The 19,940-nt window shown below is 45.9% G+C and overlaps 1 protein-coding gene across 2 annotated transcripts in view; it reads right to left on the minus strand.

Moving 5' to 3' along the window:
• The window catches only part of LOC121279178 (matrix metalloproteinase-16-like), a 295,815-nt gene that overhangs the window by 263,112 nt on the left and 12,763 nt on the right, over positions 1–19,940 (minus strand). The window lies entirely within an intron of this gene.

Raw genomic sequence — 19,940 nt, forward strand, 5'->3', positions numbered from 1 at the left:
TAAAGGTTTCAATCAGTCTCACTCCCCTTCAAAAAATGCTTAATTTCAAAACAGTGCTCAATAGCCTGGAGGATAATTTTTCATCCTTCTGTCTACAACAGTCAGGCACATGGTCTGTAGAGGATACTGAAAGCCTTCTGTGAAAACACACAAGTGAATTGTACTCACACTTGTGAGTGGAAATGAAAACCATATTTCACTGGGAGACATTCAGTATTTCAAGTGGCTTTAAAAATTAACTATCTGTTGATATTTTAGGCACTGAAATCAGAGAATATTATAACTTAATGACATTGACCAGAGGCAGTAATTTTGACTTTTGGCTTTGGTAAAAAATGCAGAATTTCAGCTCCATCGAAACAATAGTCAGGAGACAGGTCCAACAGGTGGCCAGGCCAATATTGCCTCTTTTACACTTCATTGCCTAAGTATGGGAATGTAATTTCAATTTCCAGATCTAAATAACTATACAGACTATCTAAACTACAAGCACTATGAAAAATCCAAATCTATCAAAAATTTACAAGTTTCAGTTGCTATGAGTGTAAGATTCTATAAGATTGTGATGTCTTAAACTGTTTAATTTAAGGTATAGTGAAGTGATGAAGGGGGCCATGAGACCTGCTCCGGATTCTGCCCGACAACAGGTCTAGGTGGCTTCGCTGCTATTGGGAAAGAGGCACCCAAGTCAAGAGACTTGCTAAGCAAGGTGTGAAGTTCGCACACCTAGGCCAGAATTTTTAGCCCATCGGGTGGGCGCGCGCCTCACCTGGCTGAGCGTAAAATGATGCATAATGATGTCAGGCAAACATGCCCACCAACAATTAAAAGGCCTATTGAAGGCCATTAAAGTTATTGGAAAGAAAATTTTTCACTGCCCATCCAACCTTAGGTTAGGTGGGCAGGGGAAAAGGCCAAGCGGCCTTTGGATTTTTTAGGAAACCTCATCCACAGGCAGGATGAGGTTTCCAACAGCAAATAAAAAATAAAATAAAAATTTTAACATTTCATTTATAACATGTTCCTGCTCATGTGACAGAGTTACATGAGGGGACATGTTTTATAACAATTTTTAAAGCTTCATTTTAAACTGTTCATCTCCCTGAGGCAGCTCTGTGCCTCAGGGAGCTTTTCCTGCGTGCACCCATGCAACATTCATGCTCGCCCTCCTCCCCCTACCAAAGAGGCAGCACTGAGCGGTGCCACTCGCATTTCGCGACTGTCCCTGCCCGCCCCCACCGAGCCCGCCCAATGAAGGAAAAATCCTCACCCTGGAAACAAAGGCAAGGTCTGACAGTGACTAGACTTGCAGTCTCCATGCTTTTGAGGCAGGTTAGAAAAGAGAGACAGAGAAGAAAAGCACCGCAGTTAGTGTGATCAGCAGAGGAAGAAGAGGCTGAGAATTCTCTGTGAGCTACCAAAGCACGATGCTTCGGGAGGGAAGAGGGTCTCTAATCGAAGAGATGTAGCCCATGACCATCTAAGGATCTGGAAGGATTTTTCCTGGAATTCGGCACACAAAAATAGCTGTTTTCAGCCAGAGTTTATACCGTTAAAAAATTTAAAATGGCCACTATCCCAAACTGTCAAATTAGTGCTTCCATATTAGGAATTGGGTTAGTCCCAGTCTAGCACATTGTCCCATCCATTGGGGAGGCAGTGGTGTAGAGGTATTGTCGCTAAACTAGTGATCCAGCAGTCCAGAGTAATGTGGTGTGGGCTTGGGTTCAAATCCCACCGTGGCAGATCGTTAAAATCTAGAATTAAAAGTCTAATGATGAGTATAAAACCATTGCTGATTGTAATAAAACTCATCTGGTTCACGAATGCCCTTTAGGGAAGGAAATATGCCACCCTTACCTGATGTGACTCCAGACATCAATGTGTCTTGCTTTTTTATAAGTAGATCTGCGTGAGGGACTTCAATATCCATCACCAAGAATGACTCGTGGCATCACTATTGACTGAACTGGTTGTGTCCTAAAGGACATAGCTGCTAGGCTGGGTCTGTGGCAAGTGTGGGGGAACCAACAAGAGGGACAAGCATGCTTAATCTCATCCTCATGACAGTATCGGTAGGAGTGACCACGGCACAGTCCTTGTGAAGATAAAGTCCCATCTTCACATTGCGGATACTCTCCATCATGCGAACAGATCTAGTAACCCAAGACTGGGCAACCATGAGATGCTGTGGGCCAAACAGCAGCAGCAGAATTGTACTCAATAACAATCTGTAACCTCATAGATGGGCATATCCCCCACTCCACCATTACCACCAAGGCAGGGGATCAACCTGGTTCAATCAGGAGGGGCAGCACCAGGCATCCTAACAATGAGGTCTCAACCTGGTGAAGCGACAACTTGCATGCCAAGCAGTAATTGATTGACAGAGCTAAGCAATCCCACAACCAACAGATCAGATCTAAGTCCTGCCACATCCAGCCATTAATGGTGGTGGACAATTAAACAACTCACTAGAGGAGGAGGCTCCATAAATATCCCATCTTCACATCAGTGCAAAAGATAAGGCATTTGCAACAAGCTTCAGCCAGAAGTGCCAAGTGGATGATCCATCTCGGCCTCCTCCAGCATCACAGATGCCAGTCTTCAGATAATTCGATTCACTTCACATGATATCAATAAATGGCTGAAGGTACTCCGAATGTTATGGGACCTGACAATATTCTGGCAATAGTACTGAAGACTTGTGCTCCAGAATTTGCTGCGCCACTAGCCAAGCTGTTCCAGTACAGCTAAAACATTGGCATCTACCCAGCTATGTGGAATATTGCCCAGGTGTGTCCTGTACACAAAAGCAGAACAAATCCAATCTGGCCAATTACTGCCCCATTAGTCTACTCTCAATCATCAGTAAAGTGATGGAAGGGGTCAGCAAGAGTGTTATCAAGCAGCATTTGCTTAGCAAAAACCTGTCCACTGACGCTCAGTTTGGGTTCCGCCAGGGTCACTCTGCTCCTGATCTCATTACAGCCTTGGTTCAAACATGGACAAAAGAGCTGAACTCCCGAGGTGAGGTGAGAGTGACTGCCCTTGACATCAAGACAGCATTTGACTGACCGTGGCATCAAGGAGCCCTAGCAAAACAGGAGTCAATGGGCATCAGGGGGAAAACTCTCCGCTGGTTCGAGTCATACCCAGCACAAAGGAAGATGGTTGTGGTTGTTGGAGGTCAGTGATCTCAGCTCCAGGACATCACCACAGGAGTTCCTCAGGGTAGCATCCTTAGACCAACCATCTTCAGCTGCTTCATCAATGACCTTCCTTCCATCATAAGGTCAGAAATGGGGATGTTCGTTGATGATTGCACAATGTTCAACACCAGTCGCAACTCCTCATATACTGAAGCAGTCCAGGTCCAAATGCAGCAAGACCTGGAGAACATCCAGGCTTGAGCTTACAGGTGGCAAGTAAGATTCATGCCACACAAGTGCCAGGCAATGACCATCTCCAACAAGAGAGAATCTAACCATTGTCCTTTGACATTCAATGGCATTACCATTGTTGAATCCGCCACTATCAACATCCTGACAGTTACCATTGACCAGAAACTGAACTGGACTATCCATATAAATACTGTGGCTACAAGAGCAGGTCAGAGTCTATGAATCCTGTGGTGGGTAACTCACCTCCTGACACCCCAAAGCCTGTCCAGAATCTACAAGGCACAAGTCAGCAGTGTGATGGAATACTCTCCACTTACCTGGATGAGTGCAGCTCCCACATCACTCAAGAAGCTCGACATCATCCAGGACAAAGCAGCCCACTTGAGTGGCACCACATCCACAAACATTCATTCCCTCCACCACTGATGCACAGTAGCAGCAGTGTGTACCATCTACAAGATGCACTGCAGGAATTCACCAAGGTCCTTTGACAGCCCCTTCTAAACCCATGACCACTACCATGTAGAAGGGCAAGGGCAGCAGGTACATGGGAACACCATCACCTGAAGTTCTCCTCCAAGACACTCACCATCCTGACTTGGAAATATTTGGCATTCCTTCAGTGTCACTGGGTCAAAATCCTGGAACTCCCTTCCTAACAGCACTGTGGTGTACCTACACCACATGGACTACAGCAGTTCAAGAAGGCAGCTCACCACCACCTTCTCAAGGGCAACTAGGGATGTGCAATAAACGCTGACCCAGCCAGCAAAGCCCACATTCCTTGAATAAATTTTTAAAAGTTGTCTTTTCAGCCCGGGTAAGTATCCTTTTTAATGTCTCAGCCACTAACTTGAACAGTTCCCATTCTCCAAGGTATGAGGAGATGGGCCAAAACTATTCACACCTCAAGGGAACACAATGAGTTTCTGTTTATTCTTGTAGAAATAAGAATTGAATTTCAATTGTCTGGATATCACTCTGCAAACCATTTGGAGCCTTCTGGAGCTTGACGACATTGCAGTTGAAAAAGGTCAGCTGACTTCTGACAGCCATCTTTAAGGTCCCTTGGACGGAATCTACCCCTGCATGAAGCGAGAAAGGAGGTGGGCAAGCCTGAGAATTTGGCGGTTTGGCACCTGGAGCAATAGCTGACGTCTTTGTGCCTCCACTGGAATTAAGTTTTTTCAGGAAGGCCCATGGTCGACCTTCCCGCCCTGTCTCTGCTTAAGTCCCTTAAATGGCCAATTAATGACCATTTAAGGGCCTTTTCCTGCCTTTGTTGCAATTTTCCCAGCTCCAAGTGGGCCTGCCGACATGCAGCGTGCACGAATGTTAGAATTGTGTGAGCTGCAAGGAGATGGTTTGAGGGGGTGGGGGGCGTGTCTCCCATGTGCACTAATCTGTGCATGATTAAGGGTATGGACATGGGGCAGAGGGGTGGTCATTGCCAACCACGCCCTGGCCCTTGCCACCAACCAACATGACTCCCCTCTCCCCACAACTCCCATCCTGCAAGATCCCCCACCCAACAGCACTTACCTTCTTTCTGTGTCTCTCCATGATCCTGGGACTCCAGGGAGTGGTGTTCTGGCAGCAGCCATGGCATACTCTGTGGCACTACCAAGTGCAAGAGCTGCCAGCTTCTAATTGGCCAGCAGCTCTTGGCGGGTGGGAAGTCATCTTTAATCTGGATGAAGGCCAGTGGCTGGCCACTTAACTGCCCGATGGGCCGTCCTCCTCAAAGGCAGTGTGGCTGGGTGTCTTGCCACTTTTTCAGGCAGGGAGCAAGATACCTGCCCCTTGTGTCCATTTAATAGGAAGATTAGCTTTTTTTGTGCAAAAATCTATAATATCACAATTACTCATTCATGACACAAGGGTTAACTTTTCTGTAGTTTAGAATATAAGCTGTCCATGAAATAATGTCTAGCCAATGTTGCTTTTAATTTGGTCATTACAGTAAAAGTTCTAAAATTTGAAATCTTGTGTAATTCCTTTGGATTGATCACTGGGAATCATTTGCTTTTAAAGCGATCTATCGCTATTGGGATCATAACAAAGTGCTATTTGAAGAAGTGACAGGGCTCACAACATAATTAAAATCCACATCAATGCCTGTATGAAAAATTATTGAACATTCTTTCCAAAGTTCTGAAACATTTGAACATGTGGGGAACTGCGCAGAGCAGTTAACTGCACACTAGCCTTTTGCCTCCAATCAAGGTCTGAATGCAGTTCAGTAAGTGGGTCAACAGCTTAATTTGCCTAATAAAAACAAAAAGTGCTGGGGAAAACCCAGCAAGTCTGTCCATATATGTGGAGAGAGAAACACGAGTTAACGTTTTGAATCCAATATGGCTTTTCTTTGGAACCCATTTACTCAGTTGCCCGTTGGCTCCAAGAATACTATATAGCATGAGTGAAGCAGCCTCAACCCATTTCTTAGGTCTTCCACATAAAATTGCCGCTGATTTAACACATCAAGGTAAAATGCCCCCAGATTGTGATATGGTAGAAGCACATATCACAACAATGCACATTCCCAGCCCTCAATATTTCATCCAACAACTTAACGGATGGAAATTCAAGGCTCAGGGCAGCACATTTTCAATTTAACCCTTAAATTGTTAGGTTCACTGAGAGAGGAAGGATTGGAGGTGTGGGAAATTGGAGCTGTTGCACTGGTGCAAGACAGATGCCCTTCTGAGGCTCAGGGTGAGGCACATATTGAGGTGGAGTAGAAGAAACCTTATTCTGCATCTAGCTGGGTTAAAGACAATCTTTTTTTATTCATGCCTGGTATCTGAAATGGGAAGGTGCTCCATTTCAAAGTGCAAACGTCCCACACGTTGGTGTGCAGAAAATTCACTAAAGATAAGGCCTCGCACAGCAGCATCAATGATGGGCCGGATTTTGTGGTCAGCAACAATACAACAGTCCTCGCCAGTGACCTTAAAGAAAGCTGCTCATAAGGATTTAGAGATCACTGTGGCCCAGAGTTCACCTTTCCCAACTGCAGTTTAAAACTGTCACCAAGTCAAGCTTATCTCCAGCTATCCAGCTGCAGAGATGTCAGCAAGCATGGCAAGCAGCCAATCACACAGAGGTATTGTCATAGGCAGCAAACCGGGATGTTGAAAGCACTGGATGCCTTTACTTTTAATATAAAATTTCAGATAATTAAATAAATTATGATTGTATTAAGATTAAAACTAAAATGTTATAAACAAACTTAAAAAATATATTGGCCTGAATCTTCCAACTAGTAGCAATGGGGGTAGGTAGGTAGATGAGGTGAGTAGGTGGGTGAATGGGTGAGGTGGGTAACTGGGCTGGGAGGGTAGTCAGGTGGTCAGGGAGATATCGGGTCGGATCAGTGGGGGTTAGTCTGGTCTGGTCAGTGGATAGTCAGGTTGAGGAGGTAGCCAGGTAGTCAGTGGTAGTCAGGTAGAATTGGGGGACAGGAGCATAGACAGGTCAGGAAGGTAGTTGGGTCGGGTTGGGATGAGGCTAGGCAGGTGGTTGGAGGGTAGTGGGATTCGGTATCTAGCTGGACAGTCAGGTCCAGTCAGTTGGGTTTGGTCAGGTGTGGTCTTGGGGGGAGGTGTAGTCAGGTCATCACAATGGGGGAGGTGGGAGTTGTCGGGGGTAATCAGATTGGGTCGGGGGCAATAGAAGGGTGGTCGGGTTAATAGTCGGGTCAGGTCGGGTTGGTAGTCAGGTTGGGGTGGTAGTGGGGTGGTCTAGGGGTACTTGGGTGCAGTTGAGTAGTTGGGCTGTCGCATCAAGGGGTGGTAGTCAGATTGTCAGGTAGTCGGTTCGGGACAGGGTGTTGTCAGATAGTGGTGGTCAATCACTTATTGAGGGATAAATATTGGCCAGGGCACCCTGGATAACTCCCTGTTCTTCTTCAAAATAGTGTCACGGGATCTTTTCCATCCACCTGAGGAAGCATTTGGGGCCTTGGTTAAACATCTCATCCAAAAGACAGCATCTCCGACATGATATTGCTCACCAAGCACTGCACTGAAGTGTCAGCTTTGATTTTTGTACTCAAGCCCTGGAATGGGTCTTAACCCAGGAACCTTGTGACTCAGAGGCCAGAGTACTGACAACTGAGTCAGGGCTGACATTGAGAAAAGTGGAAGCTTTTGCTAATTCACTGATGCTGAGGGATTGCACTTTAAGGGGACCTCAATGGTGCACCCTCTGGCATTATGTAGAATTACTGATAGCAACTTCAGGATCTCCACATTTCTCAGCACTTCTGAAGTCATTGTCAGTTTCAGTGAAGTAACGATGACAAACACTTACAGTTCCTCCATTATAATCACCAATTCAGGCCAATACTGAAACCAAGTTTGAAGGGGCTATGGAATACAATTAAAGCAGCTTGAGCATGATGCTAACAGCAAGAGCTATACCGATGGTTATGTTTTCCAATTGTGTTCTCCAACAACACAGTGGAGGCTGCTTCAGGTTGCAGCAGAAAATTAGGGGCTGCATGCAATTGATTTTCCTGAAATTTGCTCTTCACACATCATCATCCCTTCACCCTTTGACTAATTGTTTGATCTGCTAAAGATGTCAAACAATAGAGGTCCTGAAAGAGTTAAACTGAGTAACAAAGACCAAATATATGCCAAATCAACTGGGAACTTGTCTGTTTCCTTTGAACATGGCTTTTGGCACAAATACAGTTACATTTGCCTCTTCTTTTATTTTAAGCTTCAAGGGACTGTAATAATACTTTTTCTTAAAATGGATAGAAAACAGTTTAACTTTCCATGACACTATTAAAGTGACATATCCATTGGAACACTAGAAAAGAGATTTTGTAATAAACATTGCAATCCATGAACCATTTTACTCACAGTGCTATACTGATAATTCCAGAAAACAGCCATGTTCAAATTGGAGCCACAACATCCAGTCTAAACAGATGAGATCGTTGAGAACCTGACACCAGTCTTTATGACAACACAAAACAAAAACAGAATTACCTGGAAAAACTCAGCAGGTCTGGCAGCATCGGCGGAGAAGAAAAGAGTTGACGTTTCGAGTCCTCATGACCCTTCGACAGGTCATGAGGACTCGAAACGTCAACTCTTTTCTTCTCCGCCGATGCTGCCAGACCTGCTGAGTTTTTCCAGGTAATTCTGTTTTTGTTTTGGATTTCCAGCATCCGCAGTTTTTTTGTTTTTATACCAGTCTTTATGATGTCATGCTGGGGCTCTCTTCAATTACTCATTGGACCACTGGTGCAATTTGTTTCCCCCAACTCCCAACCCCGCTCCTCCCACCTCCACCAATCTCTTTAAATAATTCATCATTGTATACAAACCAAACTGAAGGCATCAGGCCAATGCCAAGGTCGTCTTGAATAATAAAAAACATGTCTTTCTCCTGCACAGAAATCCAGTTCAGATACTTAAGTGCAAAAGTGTGACTGCTGTTTAGTGATAGCATAAATTGTGTGTATCATCAGAAAGATTGTTAGCTTTCCATCCCCAGGGCCTATTTCAGTTGATTCAATTCTGCCAAGTTAACATTTTCATTATATGCAACTAAACACAAAAGTGATTTTTCTTTTCAAACTTTATCCTTCAAAACAGACAGTGGAAAACTGGTAGTGTTGAACGTATCCAAGGTACATTTTCTGAATCCAGGCTAGTGGACAGGTGGTCATGTCTTAACAGTGTAACTGGACTTTATTTTCCTAGTCCTGACTGTGAACACTTAGGTTAATGTATATGTATGAAAAATGGTGTGTAGTTTCCCTTTAAAAGCTGGCCTTCCTACCAGCTAAACTAATTCTACTTCAGTGTCACAATGCAAACGCTCCTTAACGTTGTCATATAACGCAAAGTCACATGGAAAATACACTGACAACAATGTCACAGTTCACAACTATGAAAGTAAAGCTCCAACAGAAATGAAAAGAAAATATTTCCATTTATATAATGCCTTTTGTGTTGCTTAGGAACAGCATCTCTAAGCAAGCTTGCCCCACACATAAAGACTTTTGTATATAAAACACCTTTTCATGTCTCTCAGAAACATGCCATAGCGCTTCCCATACAAAGAATTACTTTGAAGTTCAGTGGTTGCTGTTACATCCATAAAGCTAATAACTTCCTCAAGAAGTCCAGTTACATTGTTAAGACATGACCTTCTTTTCCATCAAGCCATGATGAAAGTGTCTAATAACACCTTCTCTGACCAGATGGTCTTACAGAGTATCTGAACTGAACCCTTCAAGCAATTTTCTCACTTTTGTGCAAATTCTTTATTTCATTTTGAAATACTCATGGGAAATAGCAGAGCCTACAAAGTTTTGCTTTGGCTTTTATTCTGCCTCAACGACAATGCCTAGTGGCATGTGAATTACCTAATGGGCATCCCAGTAGCATTACAACAAAGTCATGCTGCATTGATACACATGGAGTCTCGTAAGAAGAAAGCAAGATACAATGAAAACTACTGTGAACCTCCACAAATTTGATGGCACTTTGTTGGGTCAGCCCTATTGTGTAGTTCCATAGATTCAGCTCGTGGGCTGTGTGTTATTTATATTTGTTACATTTAGTCGCCTCGGTAAAAGAAAGAGCTTGTATATCAAAGCTCAGACAGCAAAATACACATTGGTAAAATAAATTATATTTCCATTATAGTATAACACAAGGTTAAAACTACATTTCTGGATTATCCAGTTTTCCGTTGTTCAGTTTACAAACTCTAAGGCTCTGAACTGTTACTGCGAAAAGAGTTTGTAGTTTCAGGCTAACAATTATACTGAACAGCATATTGCAAGGAACCTACAAATTAAAATTGCTGTACCTGTGCCAACTTGTCAAAGAGGAAGCAATTAGCTTTACTGATGGTCAAATGGATAAAGGCGCTATTTTGGGTGGCAGAGCAGAAGGTTCCAACTTCAGTTCTAAGACCACATTGAATTTGTGATCTTACCCAGGCTAACAGATAGCAAAAAAATAGCCTTTTGGCACTTCAAATCTAAACTTTTCTTCCTTATCGTTCAACCCTACACTCCTGCTCACTCAAAATTCATTTTGAAAGTAGCCATTTGTCAAAAAAAAACAGAGGGCAGAATTTTGCCCTTGGTGGGTGGGCGGGCCCCACCGGCTCGGCGGCGGGTGGACAGCCAACCCCCGCCGCCGAAACGGGCCCCGCCACCATTTTGAGTGGGCGGGCCTTAACGGCCTGCCTGACAGGAAGCGCTATGCGCTTCCTGTACAGGGTGGGGGGGGGGGGGAAGGGAATCCCCAGTTGTCAAAGTGTGCTCTTTCACGCACTGCTCCCTGAGACTAAGTGCTGTCTCAGGGAGATTAGTGACAGTCTAAAAAACTTTAAAAATAGAAAAATAAAAATATGATTAACATGTCCCCCCATGTGACAATGTCACACGAGATGAGACATGTTAATAAATATAACATTACATTTATCAAAGTTGTTAAAAAGGACCATGAAACCTCATCCTGCCAGTGGATGAGGTTTCATGTATTATCAGAAGCCCGCTGGGGCTCCTGGCCTGCCCGCCAGCCTTAAGGTTGGGTGGGCAGGGCGTTTAATTATCTTAATTACTCTGTCAATGGCCTCAATTGGCCATTGACAGGTTGGCGGGCAAATAGTTGATTTCGCTGTCCGCCTGCCTTTCTGAAAATTTAAAGGGACCGGGATGACGCCGGGGGTTCCTCCCGACGTCATCCTGCGTCATTTTCCCGTCAGTGAGTGGGCCCCGCTCCCAAATCGCCGACAGGAAAATTCTGGTCATAAAATTCAGTTGGCAGCTGTAACTTTGGTGCAAGTTTGGTGGAAGCCCCATCTAAATAACAATAACTTGCATTTATATAGTATCTTTAACATAGGCAGTAAAATATCCCAAGGCACTTCACAGAGCATTATCAAACAAAATTTGACACATAGCCACATCAGGAGGTATTAGGCCAAATGACAAAATGCTTGGTCAAAGAGGTAGGTTTTAAGGAGTGCTTTAAAAGGAGAAAGAAGTAGAGAGGTAGAGAGCTTAGAAGTGAATTAGAGAGATTACAGACTAGACAGCTGAAATCATAGCCAGCAATGGTGGATTAATTAAAATTGTCAATGCTCAACAGACCAGAATTGGAGGAGAGCAGAGATCTTGGACAGCTGGAGGAGATTACAGAGGTAGGTAGAAGCAAAGGCATGGAGGGGCTTGAAAGCAAGAATTTAAAAACGGTGGCATTGCCAAACTGGAAACCAATGTAGATCAGCAAGCACAGGGGTGTTAGGAGAAGGTAACTTACACAAGTTAGAATATAGACAGCAGAGTTTTGGATGAGCACAAGTTTATGCAGGATGAAAGAAAGTAGGTCAACCAAGCTCAGGGCGAAATACAACACCCAGTTTTTTAATGGTTTGTTTCAGCCTCAGACAGTTGCTAGGGAGAGGGATGGAGTCAATGGCTAGGAAACAGAGTTTGCAGTGCAAAAATATAGTTTCTTTATGTGCAATGTTGCAAGTGACTGTCCACTTAGGGCTATTTTTATTAGCTTCTTATTTTGTTTGAGATCAGTTCTAAAATATAGCTTCAGTTCTTTGAGTCATGTAATCAGCTCAGAGGCTATTCTTACTACAGTGGGCTATGCATGTCATTCAAGTCTGAATTTGGGAAGAGATAGGAAACACCCAAACTGACACAAGTTTGCCTTGCACTCATTATTTTGAATTTGAATAAAATTATGGTGGGGAGGCAAATGCGTAGTGGTATTGTTCCTGGACTAGTGATCCAGAGCTCCAGGGTAATGCTGTGGGGGCGCAGGTCCGAATCCAGCCACAGCAGATGGTAGAATCTGAATCCAATAAAAAGCTGGAAGTAAAAAGTCTAATGAACCATGAAACCATTGTTGTAAAACCCCATCTGGTTCACTAATGTCCTTCAGAGAAGGAAATCTGCTGTCCTTACCTGGTCTTGCTTACATGTGACTGCAGACCCACAGCAATGTGATTGACTCTTCAATGCCCTCTGAAATGGCGTAGCAAGCCACTCACGTAACAAACTGCTACAAAGTCTCAAAAAAGGAATGAAACCGCTCAGACCACCCGGCACCAACCTAGGCACCAGAAATGACAACAGCAAACTCAGCCCTGTCAAACCCGCAAAGTCCTCCTTACTGACATCTGGTGCCAAAATTGGGAGAGCTGTCTCACAGACTAGTCAAGCAACAGCCTGATATAGTTTTCAATGAAAAGATCAAGAGAAGGTAAGAATCCAGAGGGAGGGGTCCAGGTGGAGGGAGAATATTGGAGATGGGTAAAAGGATCCGTTGAACTGGGAGAGGACTCCTGCCCAAAGAAGTGAGCCCGGAGACGAAGACAGCGGAAGAAGAGTTCAGCATCATGCCGAGCCCGAAATTCATTGAGGTGAGGGCGTAAGGGTATGAAACTAAGTCCTTTGCTGAGCACTGAACGTTCAGCATACGGAGAGGGGAAGGTCAGGGGGTATAGTGAATACACGGCTGGGGCTGGGATTGGAAGATGGGGTGGGGACGGAGGGACGGGCTGGGGTGGAGGGTCGTAGATGGGTGTTGGTGTCGATGAGTTGTTGGAGCTTGTGTTCCTTAGCACTTGAGAGTAAGAGAAAAAGTTTCTTGTTGAGGCGTCGGATGAGCCGAAGAATAAAATGAAACTGGGGGCACGCGCAGCTTTGAAAAAGGGTACGGCAGTGCTGCTGGAGGGAGAGGTCGAGTGTGTTCATATGGCGGCGCATGGAACTGAGTGTGGATTTCAGAATGTGACGGGAACAGCAGTCCGAGAAACGTTTTATGTCCCGGAGATACCTGTAATCCTGGGTGGGTTCGAAACATGAGGGGTGGAATTTCAGTTGAAATCCATGTGGGGTAAGTCGGAGACGGAGACAGTCACTGAGAAAGGAGATATGTCTGTGAAAGCGGGTTTTAGTAAACACCTTGTCAAACACCAGGAGGGAAATGGAAAGCAATGAAGGTGAGCAAGGCAAAAGAGAGGTACAGAAATCTTGACGCAGAAAAGAACAAAACTTCTTCAAGGAGGTAGGCATTTCTTGAAGAGCAGTGGCAGTCAATTAAACACAGAGATAAAAACAAAAAAACTGCGGATGCTGGAAATCCAAAACAAAAACAGAATTACCTGGAAAAACTCAGCAGGTCTGGCAGCATCGGCGGAGAAGAAAAGAGTTGACGTTTCGAGTCCTCATGACCCTTCGACAGAACTTGAGTTCGAGTCCAAGAAAGAGTTGAAATATAAGCTGGTTTAAGGTGTGTGGGGAGGGGGGCGGGGGGGGGGGGGGGGGGGGGGGCGGCGGCGGAGAGAGAGAGAGAAGTGGAGGGGGGTGGTGTGTGTGTGTGTGGAGAGAGAGAGAGAAGTGGAGGGGGGTGGTGTGGTTGTAGGGACAAACAAGCAGTGATAGAAGCAGATCATCAAAAGATGTCAACAACAATAGAACAAAAGAACACATAGGTGTTAAAGTTGGTGATATTATCTAAACGAATGTGCTAATTAAGAATGGATGGTAGGGCACTCAAGGTATAGCTCTAATGGGGGTGGAGGGAGCATAAAAGATTTTAAAATATTTAAAAATAATGGAAATAGGTGGGAAAAGAAAAATCTAAATAATTTATTGGAAGAAAAAGGAAGGGGGAAACAGAAAGGGGGTGGGGATGGAGGAGGGAGCTCAAGACCTAAAGTTGTTGAATTCAATATTCAGTCCGGAAGGTTGTAAAGTCGGAAGATGAGGTGTTGTTCCTCCAGTTTGCATTGGGCTTCACTGGAACAATGCAGCAAGCCAAGGACAGACATGTGGGCAAGAGAGCAGGGTGGAGTGTTAAAGTGGCAAGCGACAGGGAGGTTTGAGTCATTCTTGCGGACAGACCGCAGGTGTTCTGCAAAGCGGTCGCCCAGTTTACGTTTGGTCTCTCCAATGTAGAGGAGACCACATTGGGAGCAACATAATCTATGTTGACCCAAGAATGGCAAGAATGACCCAAACCTTCCTGTCACTTGCCATTTTAACACTCCACCCTGCTCTCTTGCCCACATGTCTGTCCTTGGCTTGCTGCATTGTTCCAGTGAAGCCCAACGCAAACTGGAGGAACAACACCTCATCTTCCGACTAGGCACTTTACAACCTTCCGGACTGAATATTGAATTCAACAACTTTAGGTCTTGAGCTCCCTCCTCCATCTCCACCCCCTTTCTGTTTCCCCCTTCCTTTTTCTTCCAATAAATTATATAGATTTTTCTTTTCCCACCTATTTCCATTATTTTTAAATATTTTAAAATCTTTTATGCTCCCTCCACCCCCACTAGAGCTATACCTTGAGTGCCCGACCATCCATTCTTAATTAGCACATTCGTTTAGATAATATCACCAACTTTAACACCTATGTGTTCTTTTGTTCTATTGTTGTTGACATCTTTTGATGATCTGCTTCTATCACTGCTTGTTTGTCCCTACAACCACACCAACCCCCTCCACTTCTCTCTCTCTCTCCGCCGCCGCCCCCCCCCCCCCCCCCCCCCCCGCCCCCCTCCCCACACACACCTTAAACCAGCTTATACTTCAACTCTTTCTTGGACTCGAACTCAAGTTCTGTCAAAGGGTCATGAGGACTCGAAACGTCAACTCTTTTCTTCTCTGCCAATGCTGCCAGACCTGCTGAGTTTTTCCAGGTAATTCTGTTTTTGTTTTGGATTTCCAGCATCCGCAGTTTTTTTGTTTTTATCTCTGTGTTTAATTGACTGCCACTGCTCTTCAAGAAATGCCTACCTCCTTGAAGAAGTTTTGTTCTTTTCTGCGACAAGATTTCCGTACCTCTCTTTTGCCTTGCTCACCTTCATTGCTTTCCATTTCCCTCCTGGTGTTTGACAAGGTGTTTACTAAAACCCGCTTTCACAGCCATATCTCCTTTCTCAGTGACTGTCTCTGTCTCCGACTTACCCCACGTGGATTTCAACTGAAATTCCACCCCTCATGTTTCGAACCCACCCAGGATTACAGGTATCTCCGGGACATAAAACGTTTCTCGGACTGCTGTTCCCATCACATTCTGAAATCCAAACTCAGTTCCATGCGCCGCCATATGAACACACTAAACCTCTCCCTCCAGCAGCACCACCGTACCCCTTTTCAAAGCTGCGCGTGCCCCCAGTTTCATTTTATTCTTCGGCTCATCCGACACCTCAACAAGAAACTTTTTCTCTTTCTCTCAAGTGCTAAGGAACGCAAGCTCCAACAACTCATCGACACCAACACCCATCTAGGACCCTCCACCCCTGCCCGTCCCTCCGTCCCCACCCCTTCTTCCAATCCCAGCCCCAGCCGGGTATTCACTATACCCCCTGACCTTCCCCTCTCTGATGCTGAACGTTCAGTGCTCAGCAAAGGACTTAGTTTCATACCCTTACGCCCTCACCTCAATGAATTTCGGGCTCGGCATGATGCTGAACTCTTCTTCCGCTGTCTTCGTCTCCGGGCTCACTTCTTTGGGCAGGAGTCCTCTCCCAGTTCAACGGATCCTTTTACCCATCTCCAATATTCTCCCTCCACCTGGACCCCTCCCTCTGGATTCTTACCTTGTCTTGATCTTTTCATTGAGAACTGTCGGCACGACATTAGTCATCTCAATTTCTCTGCTCCTCTCACCCATTCTAACCTGTCTCTCTCTGAACGTACTGCACTCCATTCTCTCAAGTCCAATCCTGACATTGTCATCAAACCCACTGACAAGGGTGCTGCTGTTGTGGTCTGGCGCACTGACCTCTACCTCGCGGAGGCTGAGCGTCAACTCGCAGACACTTCCTCCTACCTCTCCCTGGACCATGACCCCACCACTGAACATCAAGCCATTGTTTCCAGGACTGTCACTGACCTCATCTCCTCTGGGGATCTTCCTCCCACAGCTTCCAACCTGATAGTCGCCCAACCTCGGACAGCCCGCTTCTACCTCCTACCCAAAATCCACAAACAGAACTGCCCCGGTAGACCGATCGTCTCAGCTTGCTCCTGCCCCACAGAACTCATTTCTCGTTATCTTGACTCCCTTCTCTCTCCCCTTGTCCAGTCCCTTCCCACCTACATCCGTGCTTCCTCTGACACCTTACGTCACATCAACAATTTCCAGTTCCCTGGCCCCAACCACTTCCTCTTCACCATGGACGTCCAATCCCTCTACACCTCCATCCCCCACCAGGGTGGTCTGAGGGCCCTTAGCTTCTTCCTCGAACAGAGGCCCAAACAATCCCCATCCACCACTACTCTCCTCCGTCTGGCTGAACTTGTTCTCACACTGAACAATTTCTCCTTCAACTCCTCTCACTTCCTCCAAATAAAAGGTGTAGCTATGGGTACCCGCATGGACCCCAGCTATGCCTGTCTCTTTATGGGGTATGTGGAACATTCCTTGTTCCAGTCCTACTCCGGCCCCCTTCCACAACTCTTTCTCCGGTACATCGATGATTACTTTGGTGCTGCTTCATGCTCTCGTCGGGACTTAGAAAAATTTATTAATTTTGCTTCCAATCTCCACCCCTCCATCATTTTCACGTGGTCCATCTCTGACACTTCCCTTCCCTTCCTTGACCTCTCTGTCTCAATCTCTGGAGATAGACTGTCCACCAATATCCATTACAAACCCACCGACTCCCACAGCTACCTCGACTACAGCTCCTCACACCCCGCTTCCTGTAAGAACTCCATCCCATTCTCTCAGTTCCTTCGCCTCCGTCGCATCTGTTCTGATGATGCTACCTTCAAAAACAGTTCCTCTGACATGTCCACCTTCTTCCTTAACCGAGGTTTTCCACCCACGGTCGTTGACAGGGCCCTCAACCGTGTCCGGCCCATCTCCCGCGCATCCGCCCTCATGCCTTCTCCTCCCTCCCAGAAACATGATAGGGTCCCCCTTGTCCTCACTTATCACCCCACCAGCCTCCGCATTCAAAGGATCATCCTCCGCCATTTCCGCCAACTCCAGCATGATGCCACCACCAAACACATCTTCCCTTCACCCCCCTATCAGCATTCCATAGGGATCGCTTCCTCCAGGACACCCTGGTCCACTCCTCCATCACCCCCTACTCCTCAACTCCCTCCTATGGCACCACCCCATGCCCACGCAAAAGATGCAACACCTGCCCCTTCACTTCCTCTCTCCTCACCGTCCAAGGGCCCAAACACTCCTTTCAAGTGAAGCAGCATTTCACTTGCATTTCCCCCAACTTAGTCTACTGCATTCGTTGCTCCCAATGTGGTCTCCTCTACATTGGAGAGACCAAACGTAAACTGGGTGACCGCTTTGCTGAACACCTGTGGTCTGTCCGCAAGAATGACCCAAACCTCCCTGTCACTTGCCATTTTAACACTCCACCCTGCTCTCTTGCCCACATGTCTGTCCTTGGCTTGCTGCATTGTTCCAGTGAAGCCCAACGCAAACTGGAGGAACAACACCTCATCTTCCGACTAGGCACTTTACAGCCATCCGGACTGAATATTGAATTCAACAACTTTAGGTCTTGAGCTCCCTCCTCCATCCCCACCCCCTTTCTGTTTCCCCCTTCCTTTTTTTTCCAATAAATTATACAGATTTTTCTTTTCCCACCTATTACCATTATTTTTAAATATTTTTAAATCTTTTATGCTCCCTCCACCCCACTAGAGCTATACCTGAGTGCCCGACCATCCATTCTTAATTAGCACATTCGTTTAGATAATATCACCAACTTTAACACCTATGTGTTCTTTTGTTCTATTGTTGTTGACATCTTTTGATGATCTGCTTCTATCACTGCTTGTTTGTCCCTACAACCACACCACCCCCCTCCACTTCTCTCTCTCTCTCTCTCTCTCTCTCTCCGCCTCCCCCACACACCTTAAACCAGCTTATATTTCAACTCTTTCTTGGACTCGAACTCAAGTTCTGTCGAAGGGTCATGAGGACTCTAAACGTCAACTCTTTTCTTCTCCACCGATGCTGCCAGACCTGCTGAGTTTTTCCAGGTAATTCTGTTTTTGTTGAGCCTGATATAGTCATACTCACGGATTCATATCTTACAGATAATGTCCACCACTATCACCATCCCTGGGTATGTCCTGTCACACCAGAAGGGCAGACTCAGCAGAGTGGCGGCACAGTGGTAGACAGTCGGGAGGGGGTTGTCCTGGGAGCCCTCAACATCGACTCCGGATCCCATGAAGTCTTGTGGCATCAGGTCAAACATGGGCAAGGAAACCTCTTGATGAGTACCACGTACCTCCCTCAATTGACGAATCAGTGCTTCTCCATGTTGAACATCACCTGGAGGAAGCACTGAGAGTGGCAAGGGCGCAAAATATACTCTGGGTAGGGGACTTCAACAACCACCAAGAGTGACTTGGCAGCACCACTACTGATCGAGCTGCTAGACTGTGCCTGCAGCAGGCGGTGAGGGAAAAACATACTCGACCTCATCCTCACCAACCTGCCTGCCACAGATGCATCTGTCCATTACAGTACAGGTAAAAGTGATCACCACACAGTTCTTGTGGAGACAAAGTCCTGCCTTCACATTGAGAATACCCTACATCATGATGTTTGCGGACACTGGAACCTCACCCAGGGCTCACGCACTTAACAGTGGAGGAAGAAGCTCGAGCACAGCTGGGGGAACCGGTTGCACCTTGCTAAATGGGATAGATTTGAAACAGATTTAACAACTCAAGACTGCCATTCATGAGATGCTGTGGGCCATTAGCAGCAGCAGAATTGTACACAAACACAATCTGTAACCTCATGGCCCGGCATATCCCCCACTCTACCATTACCATCAAGCCAGGCGATCAACCCTGGTTCAATGAAGAGTGCAGGAGGGCATGCCAGGACCAGCAGCGGGCATACCTAAACATGAGGTGTCAACCTGGCGAAGGTATAACACAGGACTACCTGCGTGCCAAATAGCATAAGCAGCAAGTGATAGACAGGGCTAAGCGATCCCACAACCAATGGATTAGATCTAAGCTCTGCAGTCCTGCCACATCCAGTCGTGAATGGTGGTGGACAATTAAACAACTCACTAGAGGAGCAGGCTCCACAAATATCCCCATTCTCAATGATGGAGGAGCCCAGCACATCAGTGCAAAAGATAAGACTGAAGCATTTGCTATAATCTTCAGCCAGAAGTGCCAAGTAGATAATCCATCTCAGCCTCCTCCAGAAGTCTCCAGCTTCAAAACGCCAGTCTTCTGCCAGTTAGATTCACTTCACATGAAGGCAATGGATTGTGCAAAGAATATGGGCCTTGACAATATTCCGACAATAGTACTGAAAACTTGTGTTCCAGAACTTGCTGCGCCCCTAGCCAAGCTGTTCTGGTGCAGCTACAACACAGGCATCTACCCGGCTATGTGGAATATTGCCCAGGTATGTCCTGTACACAAAAAGCAGGACATAACCAACCCAGCCAATTACCACCTCATCGGTCTACTCTAAATCATCAGTAAAATAATGGGTTCTGTCAGGGCCA

The sequence above is a fragment of the Carcharodon carcharias genome, chromosome 6 (assembly GCF_017639515.1).
Source record: "Carcharodon carcharias isolate sCarCar2 chromosome 6, sCarCar2.pri, whole genome shotgun sequence".
Taxonomy (NCBI): domain Eukaryota; kingdom Metazoa; phylum Chordata; class Chondrichthyes; order Lamniformes; family Lamnidae; genus Carcharodon; species Carcharodon carcharias.